The sequence below is a fragment of the Metopolophium dirhodum genome, chromosome 6 (genome assembly GCF_019925205.1).
Source record: "Metopolophium dirhodum isolate CAU chromosome 6, ASM1992520v1, whole genome shotgun sequence".
Taxonomy (NCBI): Eukaryota; Metazoa; Arthropoda; class Insecta; order Hemiptera; family Aphididae; genus Metopolophium; species Metopolophium dirhodum.
In genome coordinates, this window is record NC_083565.1 from 30,600,638 (window position 1) to 30,618,649 (window position 18,012).

Here is an 18,012-nt window from a genome sequence, read left to right on the forward strand (position 1 = left end):
ATATTAACTTAAAAAACTATTGAAGTCTTGACGCCGATCCGGACAGCCGGCCCAAAGTGGAGACACCTGTTGTACTTAGATTCTGAAGACTAACACTACGGCGAGTGCTGGCGGACTTACGCGGGAGTAGGTGGCACTTGGTAAAGTTGAGGCGCACAGTGTACGTACACGCCGCAGGGCACCCACAGAATGACAATAATATAAGATGATATAATAACTCACGGTGTACGAATGATAATGATGGAACATTTATTTTAATAATAAGGGTGATGCCGTTACACTAACGGCGTCCGGTATCGTTGCACGTACCGCAATAATAATAATAGTTCTTGGTCACAATTACCACACAGTACGGCTGTACAAATTAATTACAAAATATAATAATAATAAAAAGAATGATTGGTGTGTACCAAAAATGTATTAACACCCAACAAATAAAAAAAGTGAAGAACAACAAAAAAACGCTACAATAGCGGAATAATCAAAAATAATTAGCTAACGACGAGAGAGAGAAAAATAATATGACAACAAGGGCGTTGGCCGCAATAATTGATAATGAAAAACACAAGAAATATGAAGATAATTTACATATAAACAAAGACAATAAATATGATGACTCTAAATCAATAATAATAATAATACACAAGGAATCACGATAGGAAAAAGAGAGGAGTGGAAGGTGGAAATGACCAATAAGAACAGTCGTGCCGTCGTGCTCATTAGCATATCACAGTTGATAATTTTCAGCGCCAACAAGCACAATTATTAAAATACCGAATAAGATGTACAACAGACTGTTGTCAACTACAGTTGTACGGACACCAAGTACACACATTATATACGATACAAGATATTCGGTAATCTGCGTCTGTTGAGTGTTTCTTTGAAACGCGATAATCGCGTATTTTGGATATTCCAAAAAAAATGTATAGGTACCCTCACTCAATAACGTATTATAATATTATATTATAATCGCCCGCGCTTCAACTGTCGCCACATGCTATTAGATCATATTATATACTAGTATATGATCTAAGGTCGTATACCTGCATTGCTTAAATGTGATGACGGTTGAAGGAAATAGACGGTTTATCAATTTTCTACTGTTTATTGTATGCATGATAAAATTTTATTAGGTGTGTTGCAAATAATACAATGTATAAGACCACACGCAGTTTGGCATATGTCCGGTACGTGATGTGCAGCATTAATTATTATATAAAAGACAATAGGTATAAGGAAAGTATGAAATCAATTGTTATATGAAAACGAGGCTACACGTCGCAAGGATGTACACCTTTTCCTTATATCAATGCACCTATATAAGAGGGACCCTAACGAAAGGCTCATCACTCTATAGTTAGCAGGCTACTAGTTGACGGTACATGCTGATTATCTATGTCTTAAATTGTACAAGTTAAATAATTGGAAACTATTCTTAATTGATTTGTGTTTTATATTTAATAAACTTATATTATAATCAATTCAAATTAAATTATAAGAGTTATTTGTTAGACTTCGAAGCCTATCAACAGTGTCTCTCATCCGGTTCACAACAGGAACAAATTTTGGTGCCGAAACCAGGGATCTTCACATACATCGTATCAACACGACGAAGATTCCGACCAGAATCATTCAAGGGAAACCTGATCAACTTCTCAAGGATCATTCAGAACATCTGCAGTCAATCGGAAGGCGTTTGGAAGCAACAAAGTCAAATACAAACAACTTAGAAATGTACAATAGTTGGTAATCATAGTCTTATGTCACAAAGCCCAAGGCAACACCGTAATAGTTTAAACGTAACGTTAAACGATAGTTTTGGAATAGACCTTTCCGAAAGTTATATATTTAGTGTCGTATTAGGATCACCAATTAGCATGACGAGTGGTACCAATAGCAACTCGTCTAACGATACGAGTACAACAAATTATACAGTCACTATAGATAAAACTGTAGAATACGTAATACGATTGGTACCCGAATTTAGTGGGGGTATAAACGAAAAATTAATATTTTTCATAAATGCATGCGAGTTAGTTGTAGATATAACTCCAGTGGCTAATCAGGACATAATGTTAAGGACAATCCTAAATCGAATAAAGGGCTTAGCTTACGAGGTAATAAAATACGAAAAGATAACTAGCTGGGATATGTTAAAAACGTTATTAAAAACGACATATGATAAACCCAAAAATGCAGCGTATCTGCGAACAGAATTGTTTAGCGCAAAGCAGCGATATAAAGAAACATTAATAGAATACGTTAATAGAATACGTAATTAAGTGCAGGCCGTATCAGAAGGTAGTACACAAGATAAAAGTGCAAGCGACGCATTAGCTGTACAGAATAATATAAGGGAACAGGCCTTATTAGTATTTTTGGAGGGGATATCCGATAGAATTAAATTAATGGTAAAAAGTAAGCATCCCTCCACCCTTGAACAGGCTATTCAAATTGCAATTATATTATTTTAATATTAATAGTTTTTAAGCTATTATTATTTTTTATTATTATTTAACTATTGAATAATTAAAAATTAATCTTGCAATGCTAAATATATAACACAATATTTAATAAACACATGGAATATACCCATATAAAATCATTAAATTGTTGATAAATTTAATAATATAATAAAAAAAATATATAATTGTAATATTTTTAAACACTATTGCTACATGTACAAACTATTTTTTATTTATTTTTATTCATTTTCAATGGAGAAAAAATACTATTTTTAACAAAAATGTGCTTAATCATTTAATATAGGTAGTCATTACTGTAAAATAGATAGAAAGAAAAAATCTAAATTTAACACCTACTCAAATTGTAAATAATACAATCAAAAGATTAAAAACATTTAAAAATAATTTGTCTGACTAAAATTTTGACTGTAAATGTATTATTTCGAGGTAAAACATAGGTTAATAACTAGCGGGACCTACTAAAAGATACAGTGATATAGAAAAATTACAAGATTAAATTACATATACCTGGGACGTTACCATAATATAAGTCTGTGATTTACCGAATTTATTACATAATTATTAATTTATTTTTTTACATTATTATGTTGTGTTTATTATGTATGTTATGAATTTTTTCCTTTTTTTTTTTTATTATAGTTGTGCATTTATATTGGTATTATGTATTTATGTGTAAGCACTATAAATTATTATTGGCATTTTAAAACCGAACTGCACAAGAAGAAGAATATCAAAATGCACTGTTTCTCGAGTGTAAGTAACGCTTATGAGTTCTAATATTTATTACAGTAACCATAGGTGATCTTAGGATTTGGGTTTTGAAAGAAATTTAATCTCGTACAAATTTTAAACATAATATAACGAGCCGCCGGGGCTTCCACTGGTAAATTATTTCACTAAAAGCCCGTTTTTAATAAATCTGAATTATCGAATCAATCCTAAGTGCACTTATCGTTCTATAACTAATTTTAACTACATAAAGTAATATTAACTCAAGTAAAATAGAATTTAACTACAACCATACCTTTAGCATAACTTCGACCAGCTGCAGCTACATCTTAATATTGGTTGACTTCATGCGTGAAACATAGCGCGCTAAGTTCTATGTCAGCAGCTATTTTAAGTCGTGGAAAAAATCAAATTTATTGAGAACGTTACTTTACTTTACTTCAATTTAATTTAATCACTATAATATAAAAACCAAAGTTAAAAAACTTAAAAACATATCCGATACAATTCTTAAAACAATTCACTGTCGAAATATATTACAATATTATAAATAAACTAATTTTATTCGATTAAACTTTTACAAAGTGTTTATCGTCATCCAAAAATAAACAATATATTCACCTGCTTCCTATAATAATAATAATAATAATATTTATAGCCAGCACAGTATTACACATAAAATAAAATGTTTATTTAGATAATAGCCAACACAGTATAATGTCAATTTTTATTTAAGACATAGAGCTTATACATAATAATAATAATAATAATAATTGTTAAAAACTATAGTTTATACTGATTAACAAATTAAAAAACAAAATAGAATACTAATACATTTTATATGAACATAACATTGTAACAAAAGTGAATGTTAATTAAAAACCAACATTGTTTAGATTTAAAGTAAGTATATAAGTAATCAATAACGCGGATTTTGTTTTAAATTTAGTAATATCAATATATTTCAATACGTTTCCTTCACACAAGTCTATTCCTAAATTAACAGTATTCAATTTTCCAAAATGTTTGGTTACGTTTATACTTTACACAGTTTAAATTACTTAAAGTTTTTTAATCAAGTATTTTAAGAATTAAAGGCTCAACAAAGTTTTAGTAAAATGATTTCTGTTTAAACACTTTAATATTTATTATGTTTAATTTTATCTTAATCAATATTTAAACATTTCTTCATAAAATTTAGTATAAGACGTGTTTATGATACCGGAAATTCTTACTCGGCACGTGTGCATTTGAATCAATACTTATCTTATTCCGTTACGTTATGTGTGTTCTCTTCGTCTTGCAAACGTATGACACACCAAATTTTAGGTCACCAGTTTAAATAGTGTGCTGGTTATTCTGATAGGTATTAGAGTGAATTTAATTTAATTTTTATTGTCTATTAATTATTATCAAACTTTTAGGTGGTAAGAAAATTATCTGTGCGACTGTGCATAATCATTATCTTATATTTTACATACCTATTCGCTTAAAAATTAAAATACCGTAATTAATCAATCCAAAGAACACATATACAATTTTGTATAGTTTATAATAATAGGTCAAAATAATAGGTAAAACTAACTAACAGCACACTGTTGAAACTGGTGAACGAAAATGAACTATGTCTTACGTGTGTAAGACGGAGTCAACATAATATGCGGGTATTCTCTGAACTGAACGTCTGTGAACCACGTAACACGTCTGTAGAGTATTATCTGCAGGAAAACTCGAGTTTTTGTTTAATTCACTATATCTTGAATTCTATATTATAATTACTATATAGGCCACTTGTTCTTATTTTGTTTATGGCACATGACGAATTTGTTCAGGTCTTCGTTAACCAACTACCAATATTCGAAAATCACCTCGTAATATTTGTATAACGACATAGCCGACCCAACACAGCGAAACAGTAGATTAGTATCTGCAAAAATGAAAAATTTTAATATTTTTTTTTGTTGTTGAATTTTAGAATGAAAATCGAGCACTGGATTGTCTTGGTAAGTGTGTGTAATATGCCACGACCACTTGTAACGTGGTCGGGGGAACGACCAGTTAAATATAAGATATCCAGGGAGAATCGTAGGATCCTATAGATATAAATACCGTAGCCAGGGGCAGATATGTAGATATCAGGATCTTAAATATATTTAAATTACTAGGATTCCTTTTCAGTTATTATTATGTTTTATTGTCTACTAAACACTTATAAATATTAATACTCACAAAAAAGAATTAAAAAATGTAATCAAAACGTAAACATCATTACATCAGTCTTAAACAAATGTAGTACTCCACTTAATCTTCTTTTCTGTGTACTGGTCCAATTATTTATAATAACCTACGTATTATGAAATCCGTGATTATACAAATTATATGTCTTATATTTTAAATTAAGTTTAACAAATTGGCGATTGCAACAAGCTGCTGATTAGTATAGGTAATAATATATTTAAAACTAGTTACTACATCTGTAATTAACGTTAATACTTGTCTAAAAACAGTGACAGCACTACGTATTTTTGGGTCCTGGGCAATATTTTTTTGGGGGGCTCTTGTGATGACCTAATGAAGATTTTTTTGAAATTTTTTTTCTATCTTTAAAATCTGGATTTATTCAACTATTATTTTTAGGAAATTATCTTTAATGTAACAATAAATACTCAAGTTGTATTTTTTACGAAATTCTCATACGACGAGGTGTCACATCGTTTTCGAGCTAATCACTCGTTTTTCATGATCGAATTGCAGACTAAGTAAAAATGGTGTGCCACATCGATTTGCAGGGCTCGTAAATTCATGCATTTGCATATATATCTGGCTAAGTTGTATTTAATGCTAGATGACATAGAAATCTATTTCGAGGTACCACGGTTAAATATGTGAAGTCTTATTTTGCACGTTTTTGCATATTTAGAGGTTTTTTGCCTATTTGGCATAGTTATACATATTTCTATTTTATCGGGCATATTATACATGATTTTGATATTGATATTGATATGCATTTTTTTATGGAAACACTACTTATGAAAGATTCAACATTTGACGAAAAAATACGTGATCGTTCTTAAAATCTTTAAAATCTATTTTTTTTTAATGTGACATAAAAAAATTAAATATAACTAAAAAAAGGTGGATAAGTGGATGTCGCTCTGCTGTACAGTAGGTTACAAGTGGGTCACTGTAATGGATGGTGTTAAATTTGAATTCAATGATATAATATCATTGTATAAGAAAAACGATTCTGAGCGAAAACGGTCTGTCAGCCTATGATATTACCAAGTATATTTGATGATATTATTGTGAATAAAGTAATTTATATATAACCTATTTACGTGGAGCCTTGTTTTAAATTTTCAATCCTTAGCCATAAAAGTTAAACATTTTATACATTTTTAACTACAAAATAATTAATAAATTATAAATTTGATAAATGTTGTCAAAATTTGAACTTTAAATGCTTATAAAAAAAAATTGTGCCTATGTATTTTTAATATTTTTCAACTGCTATTAGAACGATATATCAGGAGCCTTATATTAAATTTTCACGCTTTTTTACCCAACAAATAAAAATTTATTCATATTTATAGAAAAAAAAACTAAAAAAATTGAAAACTGACAATGTCCGTAAACAGCTCAAAAAGAGTCAAAATATTTTCAACATTTTATGGTGTATAGAAAATGCTAATATAAACATTCAGTGAAATTTTCAAGTATCTACAGTCATTCGTTTTTTAATTACAATAAAATAAGAAAATTGTTACATGAGAAATCGAGTAAATATCAAATGTTGTAAAAATATAAATTTCAGACGCTCATAAAAATTTAATTTAAGTTTCTTCTAGACATTTTTTTTTTGATAAAGGTAGACAAACTTATGAGTAATCTTATATTACATTTTCAAATCTTAGATTTAAAAAGAAAAATTTTTATGAATTCTCATCAAAATAATTTGCTATTTTTCGTGATTTTTCCGTATTTTGTCAAAATTTGAACTTTAAATGCTTATAATTAAAAACTGTGACTAAGGATTTTTAATTTTTTTCATCTGCCTTTGAAACAATAACCTAGGAGCCTTCTATTAAATTTTCAAGCTTTTTTACTCAACAGATAAAATTTTATTGATATTTATAGAAAAAAAAACTAAAAAAATTGAAAACTGACAATGGCCGTAAACAGCTCAAAAAGAGTCAAAATATTTTGTAAATTTTATGGTGTATAGAAAATGCTAATATAAACATTCAGTCAAAATTTCATGTCCCTACGGTCATTTGTTTTAGAGTTACACCAAAAACCAAAATCGATTTTCTCGAAAACAGATTTTGCGTAAAAATTCCTGTTTTTCCTTAATTTTTCTTTTGTTTTTCACGTCGCTTGTGAAAATTACTGGGAAATTTTTACTTTTGACCCCCCCAAAGTACCAACTAGATTCACTTTCCTATCAGAAAAGTTACTATTGAAGAAAATCCAAGCACTTTTACTGTCCTAAAAGGTGATGACAGACACAAAAATAAAAAAAAAAATAAAAAAAAAAATAAAAAAAAAAACACACATCATTGTAGAATCAATACATTCATAGCTTCGCTCAGAATCTAAAATGAATGGATAATTCATGTTATTTCAAAAATTGTTTATGATTTTTTTAGCTAAGCATTTTATAAGTTCATAGTTTTAGATATTTAGTGCATATAAATGCATATTTTTTAATTTTTTAAGGCATATTTCAATGCATATTTTGTCAATTTTTAGTGTATTAATACATGCTTATTTAGGCATTTTTTAAGGCATGAACTTACGAGCCCTGTCGATTTGTATGATGTGTAATTTACACTTAATTAGTTTAAAAAATAACAATAGAAATAAATATTGCTAAGTTATTGATGAACTGGCCACCCAAAGAAAGGATACTTGGTTTTTTATTATAATATTTTACTAGACCTAACAAAAATAAAAAATGCTATGTACTCAAAATAATGATTAAAGTTATACTATATTGACAGTCCTAATAGGATGGCCTTAGCTCGAGAATTAAGCTTGATAGTTTTTTAAAACTTGATTTTTAATGAATTTTTTTTAACAGAATTAATTTTTGAGGTTGTTCGGTTGTTATGTTAGTTAAATGTTTATTAAACGACTGTGAATATGAACTAAAATTAAAATATATATAAGTACTTATAATATAAATTAAATAAAATACTAGGTGTATTGTAATTTTTAATAAGTAATAGCTAATAACTAATCATAAAAATTAGTTAGTGTACAATTTATTGTGGAAATAACTCGAACAATAAATTATGAAAAATGGAAAAATCAATTAATGTAGGAGAACGTTTTTACTCTTGACATTTATGATTGAAGTAAAAATACATTTTTTTTAAATAATATAGATATAAATGCACATTTATTGCCGATATAAATTTATTTGTATTTTGTATTTCTTATATTATGTTTAATGGTATAATATTAAAATGTGTAAATGGTAATACAGTTTAAATACAACTATTAAGATTAAATATACTATAATTTATAACTAATAACTATATACATAATATCAAAGGATATATTTGATAAGAAATTAATATGAGAAATTGTAAAATTTTCATGAAAATTTACATCATTACTCACTAGCCCTGGGTATAATGTAAGACTATACCTAGGTACTTAGTATTAATTGTTATTATCGTGAATTGGCTACAAACATAATAATATAAAACGTTTATAATTTATAAATATGCAAAATATGCAACTATAAATTTTAAATATAAACTTGTATTGCTATGAAACAAATTTCTATATTATTTAGCTATGTTTTTGATGATTATTTAAAAACATGCAAACTCCTAGAAGTCCCGAGCCCTATTTATAAACAATTATTATTTATTTATATTTTATATTATAAAAAAAACTATTATGCTGGCCATATAATATGACTGTTATTTATTTTATTATAATCGATACACGAAACCAACCTATTAAATTTGTTTATTTCTTATTAATGTCTATATTTCAGTTTCGTTCAAAAAAACATTTAAATTATATGCGTCACAGTTTGCGAATAATATTAAATTTTTCCGATTGCTGTTTTAATTTGTAATTTTTTTAAGTTTTCCAAAATTCTTTTTAACTTACCTTACTTTCTTTAAGTTTGTCGAAAATTAATTGTTCTTTTTATTTTCAATATTTAAACCATTACACCGTTTTAGATACATATAGGTGCACACATCAACAATGAATGCAATTTTAAATGAACAAAAACTACTATTTATCAGAGCACGCATCCGAAATAGTACTGTACGTACCTCGATGTTTCATAGCTATTGAACAATATGGAAAAGTAAATGTGTCCACGTGATAGTAAGAAGAACCTATGAATCAAGTAAGTAAGACAATTTTTTATATTTTGTAAATACATGTATTCTATTATATAATATTATATTTGTATAGTATTTTTTTGTAGTAGCATAGACTAATATATAGGTAGGTATAGATTTACACTTATTAGATAAATTAGCTTACGCTTAGAGCTGGGGTCGGTAATTGGCGGGAACCACCGAAGAGAAATAAATGGACGCCAAAATTATTTTACTTTAATGCTGATTTATTTTTCATTATTTTTCTCTGTATTTTAACCATTAGCATGATAAACAAAAGGTTTTCTAGACCTACAAAGTTTTTTTTTTTCAAATCCTCCGGACCCCCCAGAAACTAATTGCCGACCCCTGGCGCTTAGAGGGTGACATGTGAGAGTGATGGATGATAATTCAGCGACCAGAGGTTTTCAGCGATTTGGTTTTAGATGAGAACGAAAATTGTACAGGGCACATCGTTCCCGTATTATTCGTAATGAGTAAAATGATATTATTGTATTTAATTTAATATTGTCGTGCCTAACGTCTTCATTTCTCTATCTAACACATCACAGACTATCGCCGGCTGGCCTCACATACAAACATTATTATCTGACTTTTTACGGCAATTTTTTTTTGTTATTTAAAATATGATGTTGTGTTTATATTTTTTTTATAATAATATTATGTATTGGTGTTAAAATTAGTTGAACAGCGCGAATTGTATTTTTAATTTCTCCTTTGAGTGAGCTAAAATTATTTATTGTATTATTAGTATTGTATAGACGCTAATATCTGTGTACGTTATGTATTAATATTATTATTTTATGTTACACCCTAATTGCCGCTAATTTATTAAAATACAAATCCACTATATCCATATTACGTATCATGTGTGCAAAACGCAACTGTGTTCATTGTATTTTTATAATGTGTACTCCTCAATATTATCATAGACTTAAAAATGCTCTCATTACCTATAACTTCAACTTAATAATTACGCTGCAGCAGCTGAAATAGCTGTCTAATCTAATCTAATTATTCACAATATATTATTATATCATTGCCGATTATGTATTATTACTTTAATATAAAGTCATAATATTATAGAGCTAAAACGATATTGCATTTATCTTTTAATTGTTTTTACGTATTTTATTAATTATTAAGCCAAAAAAGACTATATACTTATCTAATTGCAGTGTTCATCTATGGGCCGAGTCCCGTATATTATTTATAACACTAAACACAATACACATAAACACATGAACCCATTTACCCACGTATGCCCTCCATGCACTGCACTCGCTGGTTTTGCTAACCTACCCTGTCCACCATCTTTGAACTACTATTATATATATATATTGTGAGGAGTCTTGGACGCAGGTTTAAATGGAAGTCGATGAATAGAAAATCCAGTTAGAAGTTGGTGTTAGTAATCATGTGGATGTTAAATAAAATTAAAGACATAATAATAATAATTAGGGTTTTAAAATTTCATGAAATTTATTTTCTTGAAATATTTCATTTCCATGAAAAATAAAAATACAATTTTTTAAAAGAGTCCAGAGCACCTTCACATAATCACATCACTCAGTCCACACACACACACATAATATACGACTTTTGTACACTTGATAATTACTGAAATTATACACTATTATTTCATTTACTGATTGAAATTGACTTCAACTTTATTTCAAACCATTATCTTTTGGATCGCTGACGGTCCACATACAACAATATTTTAAAACTCATAAAAAAAATGTATTTACTCTCAAAATAATGCTAGGAATATTTTTCAGCACTACATATACAATATACAAATATGAAATAATAAATCAACAAAAATAATATGCTTCTCTTTATTTCTAAATGTGTAATCAATATATTATTTCTAATCATCTATAACCAAATACGTTTAAAAGAAGAGAAAATATTTTTCAAATTTCATTGAAGAACCCTAATAATAATAGTAATAATATAGTTACAGTTATAGTTATAGTTAAAGTTGGACGGTGCCCGGGCAAAAGGGAATAAGTACAAAAACACTGTTTTGATAAAATTTAAAAAAAACTGTTCCTATTTGTACAATGACTTGATAATTAATTCCTTTTTTCTCATAGGTTTTATAAAAAAATGAACCTAAAATTTGTTTAATTTTTAATGCCAATCGATGTGGATTTAATATTATTAATATAATAATAAAATAATCTATAATAATATTTAATAAAAAACAAATTGTAAAAATGGACTTATTCCCTTTTGCCCGGGCACCGTCCAGTAATATATATATATATAGTATTAGGAGTTATAAGACAGTGTTGAATTTAAATAAGTATCCAGCTATCATCCTTTAAATAATTAAAAATTATACTGTTATTATAATATCAATACATTTGATTAACTTACTATTCCCAGTCCCTTCACATGGTCGTTAAAAATTCAGGGAGTTAAAACGGGTAACCCGCCATAAATTTGTACCCATTCTCAAATCCCAAACCAAATTCGACCCGCTTTTATACCCCTTTACTCGTACCCGCTAACAATTGTACCCGGTTTCGAACGCGAAATCCACAAACAATTTAACCCGGTTTTGAACGCAAAACCCATAACCCGCGCGCAATTTGACCCACTTTTGTACCTCATATTCGCCCTACCCACAAATAATTGTACCCGGTTTTGGACGCAAAACCCGCAAACAATTTCATCCGGTTTTGAACGCAAAACCCATAACCCATAACCGGCGCCCAACTTACCCCGCCTGTGCACCTTAGCGCGCTAAAAACAAGTTGTACCCGGTTTCGGACGTGAAACCCGCAAACAATTTTACCCGGTTTTGAACGCAAAACCCATAACCCACGCGCAATTTGACCCACTTTTGTACTTCATATCAGCCCTACCCGCAAATAATTGTACCCGGTTTTGGACGCGAAACCTGCAAACAATTTTACCCGATATTGAACGTAAAACCCCCGTGCACAACATTTTTTACCCGGTTTCTAATAAACGAAACCCGAAACATTTTAACTCGTTTTGACTACCTGGATTTATATAATACCATGTGATAAATACAAATACTCCCCCCCCCCAACACCTGCAGAACCCGCTTGACTCTTTCCAGAGGCTGTAACGCACTTAAATTCAACACAAGTAAGGTGGAATTGGGCGAATACCGTGAAAATTAAAAATTATAAATTAAAACCTATATTCAATGAAACATTGGGTATTTACTTAATGTTAACATATTTTATCTCTATTCGCGTGAAGTACAGTTTTCGCAAAACCAATTATTAAAACAATTATTATTATAGTCGATCGGCGTTCGCGCGTTTTAGCTTACAACGTGGATTAGGCCTACCGGGGATACCACAATAAAAAAAACGCGCCACGTGTAATACCTCATGCTTTTAAACAACATGGACAATATGATATTATTTCTTTTATCTTGTCGTTTAACAAGTCAACAGGTGGTGAGGAAATTTACACAACCTTGTCATACTATATTATTATTATGAGCAACAAAATTTTGAAATCCAACGTCTGAATAGTTTGAAGTCCAATAGGCATGACTGCAATAATATTCGCTTGTGGTCCCCTCCAATGTGGTGCGAAATAATAATGTAACAATAATAATATTATTAATTACTATGGTTCGGATTTGGAGGAAATTTAATAAATAAAAAAAGCATATAAATAAAGCATTTCATTTGTATTAAAGGTGATTACAAAATGTACTAAACAATTTAATAGATTTAAGCTAATTTAACTAGTTTGTTTAAAATAATATTTTTGTATTGTTATCAAAAAAAAGAAGAAGGCATTTGACTTCAAAACCGAACCCTATTCATTACCTATATATTGTTGCACTACTGTGACTTTATGTAATATTATAAATTATAATAATAAAATATATTAAATTGGTGCCTGCGACCACGAGACCACGGTGAATTTTATTTTATTTATTTATGGGACGCACGTTAACTCCGCCACAAATACCTTTTTTTAGTGTTAACTCCGTCATAAAAAACAGATTTGTGTTAACTCGATCAGTCAACAAAATCAGGTAACAGTATAAAACTAATATATATATATTTTAAATTATAATTTAAAAAAAAATCATTATGTTTATAATAATAATCACCCATATTAAATAATAATATAGTTATCTACGCATGTATGCTAAAAAACATTATATAAAACTTTAAACTAAAACGTTAGTTAAATATTATATAAAATTACTTTATATAATATAATACTACAGAAAAAAAAAATAAAAATAATAATTTTCCTAACAAATGACACATAGGCACCTAGTACCTAGGTATGCAATCATACTAAATAATATTAATAAATTAATCGATTCGACTCATTTAACTAATATCAATATTAGCAATTTCGACATATGTCATCGTAACGGATGTCAACTTAGTGACAATTTTTTTTTCATATATAATATTATGTTTATGTAGATTCTGCACCAAATAATTGTATTATTAATATTTATAAGTATATAATCAGTTTTTCTTGTTCATACGAAATTTACATGCGTACAGTAATGTAGTCTCGGCAGTCTTATATTTACTGCCACTATAAGTGCAGTTGATCAATCGTACTCAATTATGGTTTAATATTACCCATTTTTATAAATAATAAATTGTAATAAAATAATACCAATCCAATAATTTAATTACAAAAAATACTTAAAACGACAATTTTAATTGTATTCCAGATTAAAATCAGTTTTAAAATTCAAATTTAAATCAAAATCAAAATCACGTAGGTATGTTTATAAATTGTAATTTTTAATTTTAAAATTGATAAAAAATTTTATTATCTAACTTTAAATAGTGTTATGAGCGTTTTTTAAGTATTTAGGTCATAAACATAATATATAATTTTTTTATTTTTCGGGCATTTTTGCGTTTTTTATGTCATTAATGCTTTTTTCAGGTCTGTTGGGGCCCTAATAAAATCCGTGCCCTAATAATGATTATTAATGGTTGATAGTTTTATATTGTATTGTATTAATATATTATATTTTTATGTATAAGGATTAAAAGCAAAGATAGGTATCTAACATAATATCTATCGACATTTATCAGCTAATACGATTTACTAAAATTCTTTCGTAAAGTAGGTACTAGGTACTAATCTGTGATATTGATCACCTATATCTCGATTTCCAATTCTGACATGGCCATCAGTTTTCTCTCTGGCTAACTCTCCCTTACTTATTCTCATATTATGCACCACTAACCCGTGACCATTGGTGATCAAATGATTTTGTTATGTATGGTGGCTGACATGGCTGATTTTTTAACATGCAATATTTGATTATTAAAAATATAATTTATGGTTGTAAGTTAATTGAAAAAAAGTCTAATCATTTAACTCGAAATGTACCTACGACCTACCTATCGCAATATTTTAACTTCACCTAATTACATTTGACTGAATTTTTATGCACTTGTGTTATATTATAAAATGTTATTACATAGGTATATTATAATGTTTTATTATAATATGCGTTATACAATAATAATTTAGGGTATAATCAGGGGCGGACTTTTTAATTTTTCCGCCCCTAGGCATTACAACACTAGCGCCCACGGGGGGGAGGTAATGTTCCATGAAATAAAACAAAACTATAAAAATTGTATTTAGGTATTTTTATATTTATACATACCAACTAAACAAATAAATATCAATACAATTTTGCATTGGTACATTTGTACACATATGCAGGAGACGGGCGACAGTGCCAGCGTCGCGCGTCGTCGCAATCTTTATTATTACCTAGTAATTAATTTATCAAGAACAGACTAGTTTGGTGGCCGCGTATACTTATTGTGGTGCCGGGTGCGGGGTGAGGTGGGTCATTCCAGTTAATATCAAATAATTTACTTGCTAAACACTGTGCGAGCTGTCCCCCACCTAGATAGTAGAGCGGCTATATACAGTATACCCGGTGGCCCGAGGCAGTATATATTTTGACTGCCTTGGCTGGCGTTTTGCGCATGCGCCATTCACAATATTGTATGTGTTTAAGCCGCACACCCGTATACCACCTCCATGCACTAACATAGGCAACGCCGGCAACTGCCTCGTCGAGTGTCGATGTCGAATCTCTAGCGGTGGCGGTAGGATTAAACCCAAACGGCAAGGTTATTATAGCTTATAAATTAAAACGTTACTGGGACGTGGTTTCGTGAGCCATTCTCCAGTTTCATGCAAGTTGTATACAAAAAAAAATTAATATAAAATATACATTTAGTTAAATATAATTATGAAATTTATTATGAAAAGCTAAAAAGTAAAAAATTTCGCCCCAAAAAATATTGTGCCCTAGGCATGTGCCTTGGTGGCCTATGGGTAAATCCGCCCCCGGGTGTAATAAGCATATTATTATAAACTATGTTTAAGTTCTTTGTACATCGGCGATTTGAGTGAATATTATTGCACCCATTGACAACACTCTTATGTAATCTTCACATCATAATATATTATATTATTTACATAGAAATTGTAATTGAGTATTTAGAAAATAAACATTAATTAATAATACATGTTTTATTTATTAATTTGAGGTTTTAAAATCCAATCATTATTATATTTTAGGTATACCTCTGTGATTTATTTGTCGAAGTTATGAATTTTTGATAGTATGAATAATTTTTTTGTTATGAGGTAGGTATGTTTTTATTTACAATCGCCCATTGAAATATGCATTAGAATCCATAAATCGTTGACACCTTTTAAGTTACAATACCTACCGTAGGAGGTATACAACATGGGCGATTGTAAACTTCGCCAGAATACCGGTAAGATATAGTATGGAAACTCCACCAGCGTATTAAGGCCTTTTTTAGTTCCTTATGTAAAACTAAATGATATTTCTCTACTAAGTACGTACCTAAACTCAAAAATTCTAAAAGAAATAAAATTATTGTATAAGAGAAAGCTATAAATACTAAATATTTATAATAATGGATTTATATTAGACTTAATGGTTTGCATATCTACAAAATAAATTGTATCTCATAATTGTAGTTCATAGTTCAAAATATTATAAGTATAAAAACATATAATGACATAACAATATAATATTCCTACATCTTTTTTGATTATTAGTTATTACTAGGGCTCGGATTTATGTGTATTTATAAAACCAAAATATGTATTTATACAACAAAAATATGAACGTAAATATGTGCTAAAGAATTCAAATTATGTATAATCAAAAAAAAAAAGGTGGATAAGTGGGTGTCGCTCTGCTGTACAGTAGGTTACAAGTGGGTCACTGTAATGGATGGTGTTAAATTTGAATTCAATGATATAATATCATTGTATAAGAAAAACGATTCTGAGCAAAAACGGTCAGTCAGCCTATGATATTACCAAGTATATTTGATGATATTATTGTGAATAAAGTAATTTATATATAACCTATTTACGTGGAGCCTTGTTTTAAATTTTCAATCCTTAGCCATAAAAGTTAAACATTTTATACATTTTTAACTACAAAATAATTAATGAATTATAAATTTGATAAATGTTGTCAACATTTGAAATTTAAATGCTTATAAAAAAAAATTGTGCCTATGTATTTTTAATATTTTTCAACTGCTATTAGAACGATATATCAGGAACCTTACATTAATATTTCACGCTTTTTTATCCAACAAAAAATTTTTTATTGATATTTATAGAAAAAAAAACTAAAAAAATTGTAAACTCACAATGTCCGTAAACCACTCAAAAAGAGTCAAAATATTTTCAAAATTATGGTGCTAATATAAATATTCAGTCAAAATTTCATGTCCCTACGGTCATTTGTTTTAGAGTTACACCAAAAACCAAAATCGATTTTCTCAAAAACAGATTTTGCGTAAAAATTCCCGTTTTTCCTTAATTTTTCACTTTTGAAAACTACTGGGAAATTTTTACTTTTGACCCCCCAAAGTACCAACTAGATTCACTTGCCTATCAGAAAAGTTACTGTTGAAGAAAATCCAAGCACTTTTACTGTCCTAAAAGGTGATGACAGACACAAAAAAAAAAAAATTAAAAAATTAAAAAATAAAACACACATCATTGTAAAATCAATACGCTTCGCTCAGAATCTAAAATAATAATACTAATCAATAATATAATAAATTGTAATAAAAAATTTATATTTTTCTAACTATATTGGTTACAATTAATAACGCATTTATTTTTAAATTTTCGAATCCAAAAGATCGCCGATATTGTCGTAAAATGTTTATAATAATTAATAATAAAATAAAATGTAATAAAAAATGTTTATTTATTTATTTAGTTATCTAGTTAACCTGATTACAGTTATAATAATAACATGAACTTTAAAATTTTCGAATTCAAAAGATCGTCGATATAATAATATATAGCCGTGATAACCTTTCAATCATTCTGAACTCTGA